The sequence below is a fragment of the Colius striatus genome, chromosome 12 (genome assembly GCF_028858725.1).
Source record: "Colius striatus isolate bColStr4 chromosome 12, bColStr4.1.hap1, whole genome shotgun sequence".
NCBI lineage: Eukaryota > Metazoa > Chordata > Aves > Coliiformes > Coliidae > Colius > Colius striatus.
This window is the reverse complement of record NC_084770.1, coordinates 7,263,201-7,285,821: the sequence shown is the minus strand read 5'-3', so window position 1 is coordinate 7,285,821 and position 22,621 is coordinate 7,263,201. Positions and strand designations below refer to the sequence as shown.

General features: G+C 42.7%; 1 protein-coding gene across 5 annotated transcripts in view; it reads right to left on the bottom strand.

Moving 5' to 3' along the window:
- Positions 1–22,621, bottom strand: part of LPP (LIM domain containing preferred translocation partner in lipoma) — a 347,202-nt gene that overhangs the window by 257,510 nt on the left and 67,071 nt on the right. For all 5 annotated transcript variants that reach the window (XM_062005358.1, XM_062005357.1, XM_062005356.1 and 2 more), the window contains one exon: positions 17,961–18,060. The gene's annotated coding sequence lies outside the window, so the exon portion shown is untranslated. The remainder of the gene's footprint in view (positions 1–17,960; positions 18,061–22,621) is intronic.

The window sequence follows — 22,621 nt, the reverse complement described above, 5'->3', positions numbered from 1 at the left end:
TAAACAAGAAAGGAAAGTTACAATGAGTTGAACATGATTTACAGGTGAAGTGACTTGCCAGGAGAGCCAGGCAAAAACTCATTGCTGATTTATCAAACGAGTCATTGAGATGTCTTAAGAACAAGCTATCAAGAGAAGTAACTCTTCCTTTCCACCTCTTATTATTAGTTTCTGCTGGAAGTGACCTTTTCTGCAACTCTCTAGACCATTTTGAAGTGCTGGAGACTTTTAGATTCTAAAATTACTTCTCAAAATGAACTAAACTGCTTCAAAAACATTTTATTAAAGGTTGCCTCTTGCTTCTCTCTCACCCTTGGGTATTTAGGATGAACTACCTGCTACAAGAAAATAGCCACTGTGCAGTTCAGCTGAGAGTCTCAAAATTCAGCAATACCAGTGCTTATTAATTTGTAGAAACTAAGAGAGAGAAGATGTCTGATGCCACTGGAGCAAGTCAGAAGCAAAACCTAAGGAGAACCAAGGAGCCCTGGTCCCTCAGCTCAGCGTGAAGCCTTAGGAAGAGCTTAGGCAGGGAGTTGGCATTGCCTGCAGCCAACACAGAGAGCGTGCTCAACTCCAGAATCTGCTCAGCCTGGCAGAAGAGTAGGAGGTGGAATTGCTGGCAGGAGCAGGCAGAGCAGCAAAGATGGTGGAGATCATAACTGGAAGAATGTTGTAAAACATCGAGGTGAGCACAGACTGACACTCACCTTCACAGTTCCCCCACAAAAAAGCATGCCTTGCTAGACTCTCAGATCTTTGAAACACATCCAGCCTTGGCTGGATCAATCCAGGAAGCTCATTCGTATGCATGTTTGTTCTCACACTCAAGCACGGCAAGGTTTTAACCACACACATTTCGCACAAGTCCTGCAGGCCCAAACTTACAGGTTACTTGGGAAACTTGGTCTTAAATGGGATTGTAAAACAAAGGGAAGAGATTACAGAGAAAGGCAAAGACCACAAAGAACTGCAGAGCAATTTGGGCTGAAAGGGAGCCTTGGAGGAGCCCAACACAGGCTCCCCAAAACACCCAATCTCCAGAGGACCTTTTCCTTAAAACAAGGCTTGCTTTGAAGATTGCACCAACTCATCGTCCAAAACTGATTAGTCACATGGGCTAGGCTCTCTCCATTTAATATCACTCCCGAGTGGAAAGTTGTCATCAAAGCTATAATATATTCAGTTCCAGAAGAACAATTAGGCAACATTAGATAGGTAGCTGTAACTCAGAATTAAATGGCCTTGCTATTTATTGGTACGTGGTGCACCTTTAAAAGTTTCCAAAAGTTATGGTCTTTTTTTGTGCATGATGGAATATTCAAGAGCATTTCATATCTATTCTCATATCAAGAAAGGAGCAATTAGATCAATAATGAAACAGGAGTGCTCCCTTTTACTTTCTGTGGTTTGCAAAGAGGTTCATGTTTCTGTGTGAGTACAGCTCTTGTTTTAGTGATGTGAAAGTGTGTGGTTTGTGCGATACCCAGTTTCTTCTAATATTTGAGTTTCTGTTGTTATCTACCTACAATTTACAGTAAAGTATCTTTTATTCTCACACCCCTCAATCTCAAAATTAGATCAATTTTCCCAACAACAAGATTTTATTACCCATATAGACCTTTTACAAACACTGGAAAGCTTGCTGACTCCTCACTAATACAGCATGAAATCAGAGAAGATGGCATTAGTGTTACCAAGTCTACCTATGCATGTATCTGTGTGCACAGACACATAAAGCAGCAAACACAAGCTTTTCTTTGAGGAAAAGGACCAATTTTCAACTAGAACTGAATTTTAATCCATGATGAGGGTCCCAAGGTACTACATGCAGGGAGTGAAGAGGAGTGAGTAACATTAGAACCACTGTTTACACATCACTGTTCTGTTATTCATTGTGATGAGATTACTACTATTTTTGAAAGTATTCAAAAATATCTAGAACTTTCCCCCCATCCTTGCTGTAGAGCATAACTCTAAGCCCAGCAAAAATTTCTTAAGAACCCTCCAAATGGGAAGAATGTTGCAACTACTGGGGATGGATAATCCAGTATCAAACCAAGCCATGCCATTTATAGTGTTTCAGTGCTCTCACCACAACAGGTGAGAGCACTGAAATCTTAGCCAGAAATTTTAATTTTCCAGATAACTGTTTCTGGCCACATGCTCTACTCCAGAGTCCTTGACTGTGCTGTCCCTGTGGCTCTCAGAGAAATGAATCTTTGTCAAACACACTGAAGATCCCAAAGAAAGAATTCCTCTGCTGCTACAATACAAGCATCAATCCAACAATAAAAAAATCTCAAAACACCTGGAATACTGAACACTTCTGAAGATGAAAAGTAAATCAGCACCAGCAAAGTTTTCAACCCTGTGGCAAATCACGATCAGCTCTGGGGTTTGAATCTGCTAAGTACACATGCTAAGGACTCTCCACTTCTCAGTGGCTTCCCTGATCTGCATTGCTCTGGACCATTCTCGTAATTTTCAGGCAAATATGATCACAAAATCTTCATGGTCTATCTGGCACTGATTTAACAGCAATGGCATATTGCTGCATCACCTAGTCATCGAGCTGCTTTGACTAACATTCGTTCAGGCAAGCCAAGACAAATTTTCAAACTCCATGATGCATCTTGCACCTACCCAGGGAGGACTTGGCTTTCAGCCAGTCTGCATAAACCCTGGTGGGATTAGTCAACATTAGAGAGGCTCCTCTGTGGAATAAGTAAGGAGGTCAAGTGCTGTGATCTGAAAAAGAACATGATGGGTGTACAGAATCCCTCACATAAGGGAGGCACATCCCTCTACCCTTTACAACCAGCAACAGGGATGACTAAGGGCACACACAGTAAAACCCATCTTAACCAAGGCCATGGAAATGAAAGTAGCAAATGCACCACCCTGTCAACTTTACATGAAATTACTTTATCTGATTTTATCATTAAACATGCCAAAAAGGATGTGCTTGGAAAAGAGGCATAGAGAACACCATGAGAATATTGCTTACTTGGTTCGAGCTGGAGCAGAATTGCTGAAACCTTCTAGATTCATTCCTTTGGATTCCCTGCAGATAACTCTAATGCTATTGGGCAATGTCAGTAGCTAAAACTGGGCTAACATAAGGCACTTTAAAACATTCTTCTCAATGTGCAACGCTCAATAAAACTAACATACAACATACTCTGCCATAAAAGCACCTCAGTTAGGTGTTGCCACTGAGGTGCAACAAGCAGACAAGCATCTGAAAGTGTTGTTTGACTAAATTTTAAATTAAAGGCTTATGCTAAACCCAAAATAGTCTTCAAAATCAACATCACAAGAGATCACAGTGACCATGGAGGTCAAGTATCTCAAATTAAAACTGCACTCAGTTTTCCCACTACTATCTCCCTGCAGGAGACCTGACTGCCCCTCATGTCTAAGACCCTCCAGGCCCAGGTATTCTCAAAGTTTGATGAGACTGAGGGATTTCTCTAGAATACAGGCAAAGCCAGACTTGATGCAGCAAACAAATCATGGGAACAGCTTCCGTTATTTTAACATGAACTCCTTACACATCTTAGGAGAGTCATCAGCTGGCCTGTCCCTCACCAAAACACCAGAAAAAAGTTCATGCTGCTGTTGCAGCTTAACTCCATGCTGGTAATGGCTCCAAACATCTCTCTGGAAACTACCATGATAAAAAAACTTTTGCTGAAGTCATACAGCTCTCAGGCAGCTCAAGATGAGCTATAAGAAAGTGGGACCCATCTCAAATCAACCACAAACTCCTTGCCAACAGAGATTCTCATCAGCAACATTGCACCAGTCACTGCCATCATCTGGGCACGCAGCCATTGGAAAAGCCTCTTCCATTTTCCTCCTCTCTCAGACAAGTTCACCAACTACCACCCCTGGCTGCCAACTGCTTTCCCTCATCAATAACCTGAGCAGATTTGGACCACTGCAGAGGAGTGAAAAGTTTCCTCTCCATCCTCCAGACCTGGCTGCGTATCCTCTCCCCAATTCCAGCATTAATGGAGTTCATCATCGGCTCCATGCGACCTTGGCATGAACAATAATTCTTGCCTCTCTAAGCAAGAATTTGGAAAACCAGATGTCTGACTGAGATTTGTGATCAGATGCAATGCACAGTACACTGTGTGACCTGGAGAAATATTACCATCAGCTAACAACAGCACAAATTTCTTTCTTCCCTGTCCTTCATTAGCCTCAGAAGCTGGCCTTGCCAGCAGCAGTAATGCAAGTTGAGACAACAAAGCACATTAATGATGGGCCCCGTCATGTTCTGTATTAATAACTGTAGCTAGTAGTAAACTGTTGCTTATAAATTACAGTTTGATAAACTGCCCTTTCTTTGACAAGCCAGTTCCAATGTTTAATGGTGCACTTAATCCTCAGATAATACCCCAGGAGTCCTCACTGTACCCAGCAACAAATCAAAGCAACCTTCAAAAGGCTGGCACAGGTCCCCTTTTCCTATGCACCCCAACCTGTAACTATCTCATTGCACCAATCTCATTATACAAGTCAGCTCCAAAAGCTAAGCTATCAAAAAGTATGGTCAGTTACCAACGGTCCTACAGAGGTGCCCCAGCACTTCCCTGGCTAGGTGAGCAAGACAAAAGCCAGCCTGGAGCATGTTTATATATACGTATAAGAATTTTTTAGATATGCTGCAGTATGACAACATTCTGCAAGGTAAAACTGCAGAGCAGAAATCCCCAGAATATCTCAACATTCAGAAAAGAGGAAGATTTCTTCTACCTGGCTCTGAAATAGTCAACTAAAATCTTTATCTGAAAAGGTATTCTTATTTTTGTTTCTTTTTAATTCAGTGACATTTAGCTAGCAGAACAGCTATTAGCAAAGGTCTAGGAGAGGTGGAATCCCATTTTCTATATAAAGAAAAATGTCTTGGAGGAAACTGCAATTTGACAAAAATACCTGTTTAGCAAAGTACATTTTAAAAGGTGGAAAATGTGTTTTGTTTTTTTCAAAGGCAGCAAAAGAACCACCATAGCTCATGGAAAAAAATCCCAAGTGCTAGTATTAAAAATATTCTGTTATTTTGCTACACACATCAAGGAAAATAAAGAGGGATGTGTCCTTTAAGAAGGAGCACAGGGAGAGACCCTCCTCAAAGTACTCATCACCTCCCTCCACCATCAAAACACCTGAAAAAAATACCTATTGTCTCCCCAATGAGTGGGTCCAGCTCTGATCAGTGACCACCACGAGTTTTCAGCTCAGAAAAGAGACCAGACAGAGATGAGTCAAGTCTGCAACAGTCAACGCTCTCCTTTATTTTATTCTGAGGGCACAGCTCACCAGGCTGAGCGATGAGATGTTGTTGCACATGGGATATACAGTGCTAGAAACCCAAAAGCTCAGAGAGGATCACCAGTGGCAACAGTGAACCCTGTTCTCCCCTCTACAGAAGGACGAGAAGCCCTGCAGCTCCGCTGCAAATTAAACATGCTTACAGTAGTCCAGCGTTCAGGCTTGTTCTTCCACCACTGGTGCATGCTATTATTAAACCTTGATTTCCATCTTACAACAGTAATTGCATGAAAACTTCTGTCCTTGGACAACAACTCACTATATTTTGGGAAAATGCAGAAGTGTGCTTTCCTATGAACTTTCCTATTTTAACAATCTTTTTAAACAGAAAAAAAATCAGAACATACTTCTCCTAATTGGAAACACATAGAAAATAGGATATGGCCCTATTAGTTAAAGGTCAATGCACATTTACCCACCTCTTTTGAAACTGACAGTATTCTCGTGACAGCCATAAAAGCTGCTTTGAATTTTAGTTCCCTAGAAAGTAAATATAAGGAATCCCAAAACCATAACCACAAGTGCCACAACTCTTAACACTGATGTCATACTCAGCTTAATGTGTGCTGCAGAAGTCAGGATAGTAAAGCTTCAAAATCATTTCATCAGTACACAGGAAGAAACTAGTAATTATTCCCCAGCCCATCGCCCCGGGCATGTACCACAATGTCTTCATTTGATGCAGCTTTAACAGCAGGACATGTTTTATTCCCAAGCATCTAGTGTGGGGCACTGTGGGGCTGGTGGAATCATTTACAGGGTCTGTGGCAGCCAAACATCTCACACTACTGTATGTTTTATTCTGGTTTGCAAATGCTCCTTCCAATTCCAACTACCAAACAAACGTTACCCTTTTTTTTTCAGGAATCACTTTACATTCACTTGTGCCCATTTGTTTCTGGACCAATCAGCCAGGGCAAAACAGGTTGCCTTTCAGATCCTTTACTAGAATGTTAGACATAAGGGGACAGTGTAATTAATACATCAGTTACAGTCCCCTTGATTGATCAATTCCTTTCTACTTAGGGAGAACACAATCACCCCTGGCTTTCAGGGGTCCTCATAAAATCCATAGGCCTGAATTTACAGAATTTGGTTGCTGAGAGGGTAAGACTGAGTCTGAATTTGTAAGGCAGAGGAAATCTCTTCTGAATTGTAACACCCTAGTGTACTTCAAAGGAGGTCTACAGCAACGCAGAGATGGACAGCCAGATAGACTGGCAAGGAAAGAGGGAAAAAGTCTTTTGGTCCCAAGCTGCATCGAGGGAGATGTGAACACTCCCCTTGAGCTTGGAGCATCTGAGCATCTCTGAGGCACCCAGATCAGGGATCACTGCAGTTGGACAGGTTTGCTCCCTGGCTTCCCCATTGTCACAACATATCACAGTCATCACCTTCCCAGAGCAGACAATTTGGATTTCACCAAGTCATCTATATGTCATAGAATCAGAATTGTTTGGTTGAAAAATACCTTTAAGATCATGAAGTTCAAACACTGAAGTTGGATTTCCAGGAAAAGAGACATTTTATGACTATAAATCTTGGTTATTTCCTTTTAAGGTTTCTTTTTTTCATATCTCACATAAAGTCTCCAAAAAAAAAAAGCTCAAGATATTTGATTACTTTCATCACTCTCTAGTTCTGCTCAAGAGTGTGCAGCTAACAAACCACACAAGACCAATATTTGTGCAAAGCTAGTTAAAATATCCTCATTCTGCAAATACTAAACCTCCCAAGACACACCAGACAAATAAAAAGCACAGAAAGAAGACAGTCTGCAAACACGTCAGGCAATCTTGCTGAATATTATGCTTAGCTTTGCACAATCAATAAAGCACTTTTCACTATGCACAAAGGCTCAAACCCAAAAACGGCTACACAGAACTGCTCACTGCTACCAACCCCACAAGGCACAGGAGACTAATTCTACTTTTAAAGAAAAATTCCCTTTCTTCAATATGCTGAGTGGTGCTGAGTCTCTCTGGAGAGATAACAGCACTTTGCCTGGGCAGTGTGTTTTAATGCGAGCTGATGGAGGGAAGAAAGGTTCTTCAAAAAAGAAGATGTCAGTGCCATGCAGGCAGCACACTGCAAACCCTGAATTTCAAACCAATATACATGGAAAATTGTTACATGTCTCTCTTCAGAAATCAGAAAACACCACTCTTCAACGTTTATCTTTAAAATACTGCCCTATTCAGGCACCTAGATAACCCAGTGATCTGGTCTGTGACAGATAGGTATGGTGAGGAAGAGAAGGAAGTAAAGGCTGGTTTGAAAGTATACCATATGCACGTGGTCCTGCACATCCACCCACCCAGCAGCTCAACCTCTGCAGCCTGCAACTGCTGAATACCTTTTCCACTGGAAACACTTCTGTGGTGATAGTCCACTGCAGAGGAAAATCACTGGAGGACGACACCCAGTAGCTTCCGGAGAGAACACAACACGCCTTCAGCAAAATCTTAGATTTTCACATGCACACACTGAAGTTGTTCTTCACAACAAAGAACAGTCCATCAGTTGCATAACTAACCTTAGGCTGCGTTAGATAAGTTGTGGCTTCTCACAGATCAACTGACCTTGCTCTTTCAAAACTCAACTGACAGGTCTTCTCCTTCCAGCTATTTCTTCAGAAAAGCACACAAAGAAGGTTTCAAGAAAAATCTCATGCTTACTGTTCCAGGCCAAAAATGAAGCACAAGATCTCAGCTCCAGAGTCACATCTCCATTTGAAGGCTTCTTGTGCATTTCATTGCAACAGAGCAAATGAGACCCTTTGCAGGATAGAATGGGGATTGAAGCAGATGATAACTGGAAAACTCAGCATACCTCAGGAAAGTTTGCTGCAGTTCTGCCACTGAGTCAAGCCAGAAGAAAAACAGCCAGCCATGCCAATGAAGCACTGCTTTGTGTTTTGGATAAGGCAAAACAAAAGCCTGGTGATGAGGAGCCCTCACATGTCATGCAAGGGTCAGCAGCACAGGCAAATTCCACCACCATGGCATTTCCGCTCGGTCGCCCAACCCGTTACTAAAAGTGGATACAGCAGCATCTTTCATTGCTTATCCAAAAATGTCATTTATTGTAGCACTGCAGCACCATCCCACTGCCACATTCCACTCCTGAGGTGGGATATCGATCCCCGCACAGAGCTGATGCCACAGGGCATAGCTTGTAAAGTTCTTGCCTTACAAGAGAGCCACGTTATTTCACGTACAAGCCGTCAACGTCTCTTGCTATACCTTCAAGGACCCACCAGACTTGTAAGGCTTGTTCATGCCAGAGGAGCTCCACAGCCACCGAGGAGCTTTCTAGTAAATCGAGCCTTGATTGCAAAGCAAACGGCTTGCAGAGCCAAGTTACTGGAATCTATTCCTCCCACATTAGTCAGCATATACAAATACATCCTCTCGCTTCATTAAATTTTAATTGGAGTACATGTGAATAGGTTTTGCTGGTTATTTAATCAAAGGGAGGTTGAGTACAAGGTGTTCACGTGAAAAGCTAGAAAGCAAAGTCCTTTCCAGTCTTTCTTTCTGATTCTTTAAGCATCCATTGTCAATTTCTTCAGGTCAGTTGACATTTTGGGGATGCTGCAAAGAACCATGAAAAGTAGTCACAGAGTGCAAATAAAGCACTTTGGAAAGAAACTGGACACAGATCATTAACCCTGCATTCCTCATTATTATCCAGACCAAAATTAAATGCAAAATCTCGGAGCAGCTGTTGCATTAGCTAGCTGATTGGTAGTGCTAAACACAACAATTGCTTTGCTGCTGTGTGTTGTACGTGTTCAGGCTGGACTGTCTGAAGTTCCACTATTTAAGTGTCCTTAGGTACTCTGAAACCACAGCAGATTTAAACCTATAAAACAAATCCTAGTTGTAAACTTTGGGATGTCCTCAGTAATTGCTTTCTCTTGTACTGCAATACAGATGCTTATTTGTTCCCACACTCTTTCCTTCAGCTTAGAGAAATTTTGCATGTACTTTCTTGCCTGCCTAGAACAGGACAATCATCTCCAGAACTCCTTCCTTACTGAAACTATGAGCTGTATGACCGGATTCTCAACTTCCATAAAATCCATGGTGTTTGTACAGCTTAATTGACTTACAGCAGTTTATCCCAGCTCAAAAACAACCAGGAAAGCTGCTCCAGTCTGAAAAAGGCACAGCTCGGGACAGGAGCTGGATGCCTGGCCGTGTGAGAAACAAAAAGCAGCTATGCTGTTCTGCATAGCTAAGTTTGTTAAGTTTCTTCACTGTTTGCTAAGTGAATCCACAACCAGCAACAACAACAATGAAAAAATTGCAGCAATTTAAAACCACAACAGAGAACTTACAGAACTGCTCCTGTATACTTGCTCAGAAATGCATCAGAAATGTATATATTCTGTACAGTGACAGGTTCTGGCAGCCTGGGACTCTGACACACTTTCTATGGCAATGTCCTAATATTAGAAAAAATTGGTCATAAGCTAAAAATGTTACAGAAATAGCACAGGATCATAAGTTACCAGCTGAGTCAGAACTGGATATGCTACTTGACTTTTAGACTATTTTACTCTTTAAAAAAAAAAAAAAAGAGCACATTCCACTGAGTTTTTTAAACAGTTTGCTTCTGCCATCACTTATAAAGAAGAATGAGCCTTTGTAGGGGTGAAGAAAGTCACTCAAAATGGCAAAAATCTATTTCCAAGGAAGCAAAGGACATAGACCCCCCCTGCCTACACCACAGCCACGTGTATAGCAAGCCCTTCACTGACAGTGCAGTCCCTATGCATGCAAGTTCTGGTGGGCAGGAGGCTGCCTCCTGCTCATGCATGTATGAGGAGCCCTCCATCAGAAGCCCTGGGATGATGATGGGATTGTACCTGGCAGTACAGTAGCATAAATCCCAGGAATGTCAGGTGTACAATGCAGTTTTTGGCATAGAAGAGTTTTATTTGCATTCTGTACTTGTAAACCATTGGTAAATAATTAACAGACAGCGTAAGCGTGTAACAGAACTGAGTCACAGGTGTTGGCGAAGGAAAACTGCTATAAATGGATATGTCACAGTAATAAGCTGCCTGTTCACCTGTTGGATGCTGTGGAAATTAATTAAACAATTTTGTTTTCATAAATTAACCCCTGACACACAGAACCTTACTAGAAAGCACAGCTGTATTCCTGCTCTGATATTTATGACCATAACTCACTCTCCTTTCCCAGCTTAGGCAGCCTTTCCATGAAGAAATCTCACCGCCCCAGGCTCCTTGACGACAGTCCCAGGGCCATACATGGGCCCTTTCACCCATCCAGCAAGGGGAAGGGGAGATAGGAACCCAGTATCCTGCTGAGAGATGCCAAACTCACTGACTGCAGCAGTGGGAAAGGATTTGCATAGTATGAACACATGAACATGGCAGAGGAGACCGCCTTGTTCCACATCTCTTCAATCTCTCCCTCCTTCCTGCTGCTCCTCATGTCCTATGGGATCTTTCTGCAAACACAGTCCATGAAATGACTTTTTTCCTCTATGTAGCATGAAGGGAGAGGAACAGAAATCTTCCTGCCAGGCATCATACTGCAAAGAATCCAGTCCTGCAATCAGAGCTCTCCTCACTCCTTAAAACACCAAGGCATTCAGCATCACAACATTTCAGCTACAAACACACAATTGCTTGAAGGGCAAGAGACAGAAGTCTGCTAAAACCATAAGGAAAGGGGAAAGGATGAGTCCTCAGAGCAAAATAGATGACTAAAAAGTTATTCAACCCAAAGCAGCTCAATGAGGAAAGCAAGCTGTCAACGTCTCACAACTTTTTGCTGAGTATCTCTCAGAAAACACAGATCCTGGTTCATCTGCAGCTCTGCCTGGAACCAAAACCCAACAAGGCCTTTTTCTGACAACGACTTCAAAAATATTTAAGCTCTTTTCACTGCATTTGTTTTGCTTTTGAATACAGTAATATACAAGCAATGAATTCTTGATTTGGGTTTTTTTGAGGTTTTTTTTTTTCCAAAGTACAGCTCTCATAAGCTTAAAAGTAAATGGGAGTGCTTTGCTTCCTGGGGTATGTAACTGGAACATTTTTCTAGCACCTAATAAAACATAGTTTGGTTGATACTAACCATTAAAATATGTGTTTCAAGTCATGTAATGTTCCCTGTGAAATTCGCCTTTTTGCTCCATGAAAAAAAGGGCACTGAAAGGAATCCCACAGCCATAAGGATCTCACTTATTTCATGGAAGTATCATTTTAAAAGCCTCACAACATGATCAAAGCACTGTTGAGAACAGATGTTACAGGCTTTACAAATTCCGGCATAAGTATTTTTATGACATTTATCACTGCTAAATTCTTTCAGTCATTTTTTTTTCCCCTGCAAGAAGCAAGTAGGCACTTTCCTATTCAAGGAAGGCATGTCCATGCATGGCCTTGGCTCCAGCCACTGATCTTCTCCCATCAGCCCTCTCTATCCTTCACGAAGGAGAGCCATGCAGTTCTCACGGTAGCTATCATGGCAGTCAGCCTCGAGAAGCACCAGTTCGTCAGAGCTGGGCATGGTGTTCTCCCTTTCACAAGGGGAATTCAGTGTAAGATCTGTGTCACTGAAGTGGTCAGACTCTGGCTCTCAGTTGACTGTTCATATGGATCCTCTCCCAGAAACCACGTTGTTGCACTTCCTTGACACCAGACTACAGCCTCCAAAGCCCTCCATAACTTTTCCTCTTGCAAACCAAGGTACACACCATCACCATCCCTCAAAATCACACCAGACCATCGTTGCTATGACAAGCCCTGTGCAACCTCACTCAACCCTGCTTTGATCCAGGGGCTCCATGAGAATCTTGCAAAGTCCTTTCTACCAAAACTGTTGGAGGACTATATATCTCAGGAGCCACATGAAAATGCTCTCAATCATATCAACACCCCAAGAAAGCACCTTTCCTGGTCCCTCAGCCCCTCATTTGGATGTGGGAACCCTCTGTCTGAGCAGAGGACCTAGAATGCTACTAAAACCAGAAGATCGGAAAGAGAAGGAGGGACAGTGGGGACCTGTAGGACTGTGTGGAAACCTGCTTGTTCTTGGGAGAGCAGCAATGAGTCTTCACTCCTGGAGGTGACCACAGAGGCAGAGAGCATATATTTCAACTGCAATTCAAATCACAGCCAAATTTCCACTGAGAGTGAAGTTCCCAGGAACTCTAGGTCTCCACAGTTGGTTTCTGTGTATCCTCTTCCCAGGAGCATCACCAAGCACCCTGGTTGACAGAAAGTCTAAACACTGTGCAGTTCAAGGCAATTTCGTGAGAGTGAGCTGTGTACCGATGTGATGTTCACACTTACCCAAGAATCTGAAACATACAGTTTATCTCTTCAGAATAACATGGGTTTTCATACCTCCCCAAAAAAGGGGATCTGAAACAACCAGCTCCTTTCAAACTTCACATATTCGCAGAAGAGGGTGTTTGTGAAGAGGACCCCACAAGCACATCACTTCTCTAATATGTGCCCAGTTTAGTTTCACCTGTTTCCATGTGCTCCCTTCCCAATTCCTACAACCTGCTTGCACATCCTGTTTCACTATGAACATGAGCTTCTGCCCCAAGGCAGCACTGCCTTCACTTCTCCTCACAGGGTAAGCCTAGATAATAATCAAAATGGGAGCAAAAACCCCAGACAAGTCTACTCCTGCTTGTCCAGGCTGTGAGTCCGATCAAGGCATCGCCAGGGTGGTGGCAGCTCTTTACCACCAAAATGGCAATGAGTGACGGGTCCACTATGAGTCAGCCATCAAAAAGATGGGAGAGTGACCTCTGAAAAAGCAGCACAAGGCAAAGGAGGTCTTGCAGAATAAGAAAGAGTGAGGAAAACATGAGATCAGAGAGACATTCAGTTCCAGTGATGGAGAGGAGAACAGGGATGCTGGAGGTGAGCATAGATCTGAGGAACAACGATGACAATGGAGGGTGACAATCTAGAGAACTCAAGAAGAGGGTGAATCTTCAAACTCAAGTAAAGTGGGATCTGAAAAAAAGTCTCCACTGGCAAAGCAATCACAAGTAATTACAGCAACAGTTTTCTTGCCAAATGCTCGTACTTTTCTTGATGGACCTCTTAGTCTGAGCACTTCTTGAGTTGTTTAAAAATCATTTATTTCTTCATGAGGGGAAATTTAGTATTTTAAATGCACATAGAAAAAATTGCCTTAGAAATGCCTTTTGCTGAAAATTAAAATGCGCACATGAAATCTTGCCGTGCTGGCCACTGGGGCTTTGTGTGTGTAAATGTACACATGGGTGTATGTGCACAAGCAGGTGTATGCACACACACGCATTCACACCTACATTACAGCTTTTCTGGAGGAGGACTGTTCCCTTACATGTCCTCAAAAGTATGGTGGAAGCAAAGAGAGCATACGGCCACGTCATGTTCCTCCACTTCAGCCTCAGAGACAACCACTGCTAGCATCAAAGTCTCGTCTTCCTGTGGGTCCCAGCTGGTTCCTCCCTTCATCTGCAGGCACAATGTCCCTGCAGCACAGTTGCATCACCTCCAGGGCTGCAACCACCACTAGGGCAACAGGAGGCTGGGTCATCCATGCCCTCCCACTGCTCCAGTGACAGTGCTATCTGTTATGGAGGGAGGGAATGGTGACTTTCGATGCTGAGATGCAACAAGGTAATTTTTAAATGGGCTCAAGACTTATTCAAACCAATCTGCTGAGTAATTAACATCACAACCCTGCTCCAGATCTGAGTTTGTTTCCTTATCTTGCTTTCCCAACCCAAATGAATTTGCTGAGTGATTTTAAGAACCACAAAAGGTGACTGATTTTCAGGCCTTGGGATTTAGCCACTGGAAAAGAAAAAAGATGCTACAACTTTTCCCTCTTGTTTTTCTAAATAAAAATAATGTATAGCACTAACTTGATAATAAATATACTCAAAAGTTGTCCTTAAGTAAAAGCTTTTGATAACAAATTGCCTGTGCTAACTGCTATTTTACTGTTGAATTTTTTATTGTTGCTTAAGCACTGCAATTATGCTAATAAGTCTGAGAGGATGGTACACTAAAGCATTGAATGTGACAGATGTAATACTCAATAAAATGTTAATCTTACCTGAAAATTGGAATCAAACAGCCTTATTAGTATTTATGGGTATGGCATCTCCAACATGTTTCTTAAGAGGAATATATATATGCAATAGATATTTCCAAATATACCCTGCTGTTTCTCTTGCCTCCATATGATTTAATTCAAGGTGGCTATTACACCTGCTGCTAATTGCCAGTCCATTTTGGAATAAGAAAAAAGTGTGTTGACATTTTGGCTGTGCAAACTGGAGGGTTTTTTCCCCTGGAACCTCGAGGATGGAAGATACACATTGGGATAGAGACACATTTCCCCCACTCATGGCAGGGCCATCAGACTTGGCAGGGTGCAGTAGCACACGACAAAGGCACTGGTCCTCCACCCTCAGTCATCTGCTTTCCCCATATCTCTACTTCTATGTGCAAGGCAGGTAAATCCAGCAAAAGGCTAAGTTATTTACAGGTGCTGGAGAAATGGCTCATGGATTTTAAGATGGGACTAAAACCTAATTTATTTATTTGATTTTTGAACTTTTCAGCCAATGCTGATGAGGAACCAGACCCATCTGTTTCCCTGCAAGTTATGGGGTTGCAGAGCCGGGCCCAGGGCTGATGGGCTGTCGCAGGGGATCTGTCACTGAGGTGTCGTGTGATTTTCCACAAGCCACGTTGCGTTTTGCACCTTTAGTTCACCACCCAGTCCCAACCTGCTTTCTCAATACACTGCATTTTTTTTTTCCAGATAATGTGCAGTTTTTCACCACATGTAGCTTTTAGGGGGTTCTGGTCAAACCTATGTGTCTCAGACCCAACCTCGAGGCTCCACTGCTATGCACTTTCCTGCAGGTAAGGCAAGTGGTCTTCAACGCCTTCACTTTCTCATATATGAAAGAAAGAAGAGCCACATGCTTTGGACAAACAAACTATATTTACATCTAACAGCAGACACTATAGAGACCATTTCTACACAACAGATTGGTGTGGTTTTAAACACTGCAGATTAACCCTTAAATAGCAGTTGCTGCCTCCCAGCTTCACTCCTCATGCTGCTTTCTCCCACAGAAGTCAATTCTGCTGACAGGACCACAGAAACATCGATCTCAGCATTATACTTTCTGACAGACAAGAAGATTCTTGCTGTTGAGACACTGCAAGCTTCCTGGATGGCAAGTCTTAGGTGGGAGTTGTCCAGGAACTGCTTCAATGATTAGCTACAGTGGGAAAAGCCCAATCAGCTGCCCACCAAAGAGTCCTGAAGAGTCCTGCAGGATAGAGAACTCAAGAGCAGCTCCACAAAACCTTGTTTGCAGGTGTAAGCAAGGAGTATAGTATTAGGAAAAAACAAAAAAAGAATTTTTCTGTTGCCAAATCAAAAGAAAACTACCAATTGCCTGAGCTTGCATCTCAGAGAGCCTGGGCTTCTCTGCCCAAAGTTAGCCCCAGCATGACATGCCAGATGCCAGATCTTCAGGCACGGCCAGCAAGTTAACCAGGCACACAGCATCAAAGTACTGAGGGACCATAAGGCAACAACTCCTATAAAGGTGGCAAGACTCATCTCTGCCACGTTGAGTGAGTCTTATCATTATTTTCAACCCTGGAAGGAAATCTCAATTGGACTTTGGCATATTGTTTTCTTTTGCTAAGCAGCAACGCTTGAATGTTAACTCCGGTACTGACAGGCATATTTATGGAGTATTCTTTGCAAATAATCTTACCCTTACCAGTCTGAAAGGTCAGGATCATAAAAAATAACAACAACAACAATAAAAAAGCACAAGGCTGGCAAACCATCACTGCCATTGGCACAACCCCTCAACTTATTAACTGTCCTTGCAACAAGGTGAACTGCAAGGTCTTGGATTTATTTGATTGATTGAGATCAAAAGATCGGGGGGCACACTATAAATTGTATCTTTCCATGAACATATTTTCCTTCCAAGATTCGAGCAGATCGTTGCAGGAACTGAAAAGCTTGAGAGGAAAAGAAAAAAGGAAAAAAATATGTACAAAGGTGACTTCAGAAAGACATCCCCTTATTTCTCTCTTGACACCGTCTGCATTTCTTAGAGCTATTTGAAAGTTTCTCCCGTGTTCCTGCACCCCTGGGACACAACAGCTTATCTCTGCTAAGCAGAAGATGATAACAAACAATAAGACACTAGTGTAACTCCAGGGGAGACACTAGTATTTGCTGACATTAAGAATGAAAGGTAAAGATTAGAGAAACCAAACAAATCTCAAACAAAGTCCAACAGGAGGTTGAAGAATTTCCCATTGAATTTCATGTGCCCTATGAGATATGACAGGTATCTCCCAGTCCTTCTTAATTGGTCCAAGGAAGATGAAGCACCTGAACCCCATTCCTCTCATGATGATGGCTCAGAGGCTGCCTAAGCCTAGGATAAGTCTGTCATCTGCAGCTCCCAGGGAAGCAAAGGGAACTAAATGAGCAGTCATCTTCAAGATATAATTTCAAGACCCAGCTGGTGAGCCAGCCTTTTTAAACACAGAAAAAGTCTGTTGCATTTGCTGTCAAGATAGGACGAAGAAACACAGTGGAGAACAGGAACAGAAGCAAAGAAAAGAAAAATGTAACTCTCCTCCATTTTGTCAGCCCCTGGAAACAGAGAGCAAAAGTAATCATTTGGTTCCTCTCTCCATGTTGCACATGACATTAATATTTTGCTTAGTATACCTGTATCTGTAGCATTGTGTTCTCATGTCACAATAAAGCAAAGATTGCTCACCTAAGAGTAAAAGCAAAGCCCTTACATGGATCACAGAAGAGACTCAACCTCCCAGAAACTTGCTACAAAGGAATCAGAATTGACACAGCCTCTTATTTTTATCACAAGTTTACATTACATGTCAACAATAGAGGAATAAACTCCCTTTCCATGAGCTTACGCTTCTCTCCAGAAGAACATCACCATTAAGGTAACAAAGCCACTGAGCACCACAGTTAATTGCTGTTGCATCAAAGCTCATCATCAGACCAGGCAGCTCCTTTGGCACAGATACATTGAGCTTTGCATTTTACCTTATCAGTTTTGAATAAGGCTGTGAAGAATTTCACATACTCCCATTTCTAACCATCAACAGGGTAGGAAGACTCTCCAGAAGTCATCTAGTGCATTTCTCCACTACACGAGAGGATCAGTTCTCCTAAAAGCATGTCTGCTAGAGCTTTTCCAACTTGTTCTTAAACCTTTCCAATGACTGAAGCTCCTCCTTTCCTTTCTGAAGCTCCTCAGGCAATCCACTCCAGCACTCAGCTACTCTTAATGCAGGAGACCATTTACTAGTGTCTCATCTAAATTTCTCTTGATGCAACTTAAGCTCATAATTTGTCTTATTTACAGTGAGTAGATTTACAGTTTATTCCCTCTCTTCATGAAAAGTTCACTATTTCCAAAACTGACAAGCTGAGACACCAGTGGGACCTGCCCTCTCTTTGCCATTCTGCTTCTGCTCAAAGCACATTCTTAATCTTGTGTCTCTGCATGTGTATTTCTTTTCTTACCCTGAGAGATCAGGCAGCTAGGATATCACAAGGCTGTTTCAAGAGAAGATGCTTGCGTCCAAAGCTTGATGCATTCAGGCACAATCAGTGATAAAGTACTCTGAAACAAGAAAAAGAAAAGATTAGTCTCAAGGATGGCAGGCAGAGCATCCAATAGTAAGAAAAACCCAACAACTCTGAAGTGCAATTTCTTCCACCTCATTATTTAACATTCAAATAGATCTTCAACGACAACATTACTGACTGTAGACACATCAGCTACCATCACTCAAACTTGGACACATTTTCTGTAGCAACCACCATAGGAGTCTGATAAATCTGTGTACTAGGAAACAAAGTGCTTGCTGACTTCACAGCAACGGCTGACAAGATTAAGCAACACCCAGCACACATCAAAATCAGGAGGCTCTGACTCCAAAGCTCTGTTCACTGTGACAGAAGACAAATCTTAATGTGGCCACCAATTGACTTACAGTGTCACTGAAACCAACAGAGGCAAGGCTTCTGGTCTGCTCTGAGGTTTGGTTTGGTGATAACAAGGAAATAATAAAGAAAGGATTTATGTGAGCAGTGGAAACACAGGTGAGAGCTCTGAATAACAGAACCATTGCAAATTCCATGAGAGAGAACAAGAAACAAGGGAAAGTAACAGTAACATATTTGCTGTCCTGCTTCTGGAGGCTCTCAGAAAAACAGAGCTTGACAGCAGCAGACAATTTGCCACAACAGCATTTTTTCACCAGTGGGTTACTTTTTGCACCCCCTCTCATCTAAATTCTTGTCTCCTCTTAGCAGAGGTTGCTGCTAACCCCAAGTAATCACGTGTCTTTGTAACAAATATGCCTATTCCAAGGGATGAAGCCAACAAACATTCAATTTGCCACCTGCTGTGACAACACGATGCCTGCTGCACATCTAAGGATGTGCCAATGCAGTAACTTGGAGTCTTCTCTCTTGCATGCACCATCCATCTGACCTTTCCTTCCACTACTGCACTTTGTCTGTCTCCAGGTTTCCACTTGGGAGGGTTTGAGGTTTTTTTTCCTTTGCAATCCTTCTCAGCTGCCCTGGGCTCTTGCTTTCCTTGATCATTTCCACTCTTACCAATGCCAACACTTATAGCCAGCCCAACTGCTGTCAGCACAGGAAGATGACACACTCCTCTTTAGTATAGATTTGATAACAGAAGTGCTGTTTCCAAGACTAAAGAGGAATATCTGCACTAATAACATCCCTCCAGCAGTACATATTAGCTAAGAAGACTGAGCAATAAATGCTTGTGACTGAAGATGAACAACTCAAAGTAATCTCAAAATGTATGCTGGCCAACTAATAAACAAGTTTAAATGCATGGCTGTCTTTAAGGGTGAATGTCCAAGAACTTCAGCGAGATCATTTGCAGCATCAGACACGTTACCTTCCAAAATATGAATGAGATAAGGATGTTTAGGAAGGGGTAGAGATATGAGGAGTATTTCCACCATGGAACTACACCCATTTCTAGGGTCTGAATTATGACAGCTGTTGAAAACCCTAGAGTATCACTGAATGGCAGCTCGAGACTGGGAGCCAAGACAACTACCACATGCAACTGAAACTACCAAGGGATTAAGTTAGGTCAAATGTAATCACACAAACTGGAACTTGTCCAGGGCACTGGCTGGCTTAAGAAAATTAAAAGAGGTGTTCAAAAGTTTCAGAGATAGAGTTCTCCTCCTGTTAATTATTTGGTGAGTCAGTCACTGAAAGGCTCAGTACTCTGGGAGGCTGTCTGAAAAAGGGGGAAAAATGAAGCATAAACTTGAAAGGCATTAGAAGCGATTAGCAAAAGCCTTTGTTCTCCACAGCAATCCTTGCTGCACTAGTGCGCGAAAGCCTTTCATGTTCATGCTGAAAAGTGGCCTTAGTTCCTTTGTTACTTCTGGGAGGAAGCATTTAAATTGACAAATATCCTGCTGTCAGAAGTTACAGACAACAGTCAAGGAACTTCTGCGGATCCCAGCCAGATCATACCTATCTCTAAAGGCGGCTCTCGGGCAAGGAGTGCCCCTGCTGAAGGGAGGAATGCAAACAAGGATATATGGAAGATCACTGAGACCTGGAGCAACATCTGTTCTACTTACTAGTGGTATATGAGAGCCAGGTCTTGTGGAAAAGGAGGTTACAACCATGTGAGACAGTGGCCTCCTCACCTTCATTCATTTCTGGGGCAAATGGGGAGCATGTAAAGCAGGCAATGGTAAGGAGACCAGAAAGGATGCTTCACTGTCTGGCAGCTGAGCGTCCTTTTGAAAGAGCAGATCCAGTTTATGCCTCTGCCACAAACATTCTGAACAGTAAGAGGAAAGTCACAGGTATCATTTTTTTTCCCACATATTTATTGCTGTGTATTTTCTGGCTAACTAAAGACACAAAAAAACCCCATCCAGAAGAGACAAGAACTAGCAGTAATAGACTGAGGTCCTCTGTTTAATCTCTTACTGAGACTTGTACTATAACTCCATGTACAAAACATGGAGTGTTCTGAAAAAATAAGCCTTGTAAACCTCAGTTTTGGCACCTGAAAGAAGTAGATGCCTCTGCTACCTCTGTATCTGAAAATCATCATTAGAAATACACTCATTACCGTCTTTGAAGCAGTTGGATGCCACAGTAAAAGCAATACAAAATGAGAGATTAACCTTTTTAGGTAGTTTATTCAGTGAAATGTTCAGATGATGCACATTAAATAAACCAATTTTTGACTGATGTAAAAAACACAGAAAGATTAAATGACTATCTTCTCAACAAGTGCTGTAAACGAGGCGTGTTGAGCGACATGGTTTCCTCTCGAAGAGACAGCAGGTGAACACGCAACCGAAGCTTCTGTCATGTTGATTTCGTGCACTTTTTTTTTAACTCCTTTTCAGAAAACAAGCAAGGAAAAGGCAGACATTTCACAGCAGAGATTGGTGCAATTTGGGCTAATGGCTTAAGCATAGATGCAAGTAGCAGCTCTTTTTTCAAGCGTAATAGTCAACAGGGACTAGATCTAGTGGGACAATGGCTACCATGGCATACCTCACCCCAGCCCAGAAATACCTCCTCCAATGGTTTTGTAATGAGAAGGACAACAACTAAGAGCACAGGAGAATGCCAGTGTGCAAAAACACATGTTCAAGCAACTGTGGAAATATGCTGTAGTCTCTACTGACCACATGGAAGTTGTTGCTCCTTCAAATGCTCTTCTAGATAACAAAACCACAAATGTCCAAAATCTCTCATCCCTTGCACTTCTCTGACAAGGCAAGTCACTTCCCTGCAGTCCTCAGGCACCACAGAGATGGCAAGGACACAGATTTCTTTTACAAATAGGTGGAAAATAGTACTGCAGTTCTTCACATTCTTCCTAAACTTTTTCCAACCAGCCTCCTCTGAAGCAGCTCCGCTGCTTTAGCTGGAAAGACCCACAAAAAGAGGTTTTGACAGAAGCAGAGAAAACCAAAGCCAAACTGGTATAACTCACAGAAGACTGTAAGCAGCAGCATTATAAGGCTTTTTGAGTTTAAAATATTCAGCAAGGTCAACATGGAGCACGTATACACCCCAGGCTATACGCACTGACAGCATTCTGCCAAAGGCAGTCATCACCCTCGCTCTGGGGCTCTGCAGCAGAGCAGCTCCCAACACCGAGCACCCCAATTAGCAAAAGGTGTAGAGGACACTTAACACCAGTGCCTTGAACAGCAGCCTGCCTCATCCCTTCTCAAGTTGGGATGAGAAGCCGTGCAGTGCATGGCCATCGTGAGGAGCATCGGCCCCGCTCCTCGATGCACGCCATCGCCGCAGCCACACGCAGGGGCTGCTGCACAGCACAGATGTGATGTAGACCACAAAGTGGTCTGCACATATCAGGCCAAGCCACACAGCAAATACTACAGACAGCACAACACCCCAAAGGGTTTAATGCAGGAGAAGGACCTGCTGCGGAGGAGTGGCCAGAGTGTGAGGATGAGGTTTCCCTGCAGGGCAGCAGTGATTAACTGATACTGATAATGGCCTCTAGTGCCTGAAATGAAACACAAGAAAATGGCACGGAATGGACTAACACCAAGTGGTAATAAACACAGAGCCTGAGCTTTGCTCAAATAAGGATTTTATTTTTTTTGCCTAGGTTACTTGTTGTTAAAAAATATATAAAGTTTCCACATGCAGGGACAACCTGTTCGCTGTATTAAATTAAAGAGATGATTCAAGAGGCAACAGCTTTTGGTAGGCGGGTGGGGGGGGGAAATCAATTTCAGGTTGCTATGGACAACTGGGCTGTCTCCTGTAAAACTAAATTGGATTCAGCTCTACTAACCTGAACACTAAACATTCGCTGAAATACAACAAGCACACGCTCTCTAAATAAATAAACACAATAAAATGCAGCCTTGTGCCATTTCCCGGGCTTTTTTTTGCTGAACTGAGCACATGCTCAAACCTGCTAATTATTGCAAAATACAGGACCAGAGTTTTGGCTCAGCAGGGATGTTCTGACTGCCAGTTCAACACCGGTTGCTGCCTTACAGGGGAAAAGATATGTAATGGCAGGGTGGCATCTGGCAAAATCAACCACAGGAGCACCCAGATTCACCTTACTCTGGGCTCTTTCACGTGCTCTGGGTTTGCAGCACGAT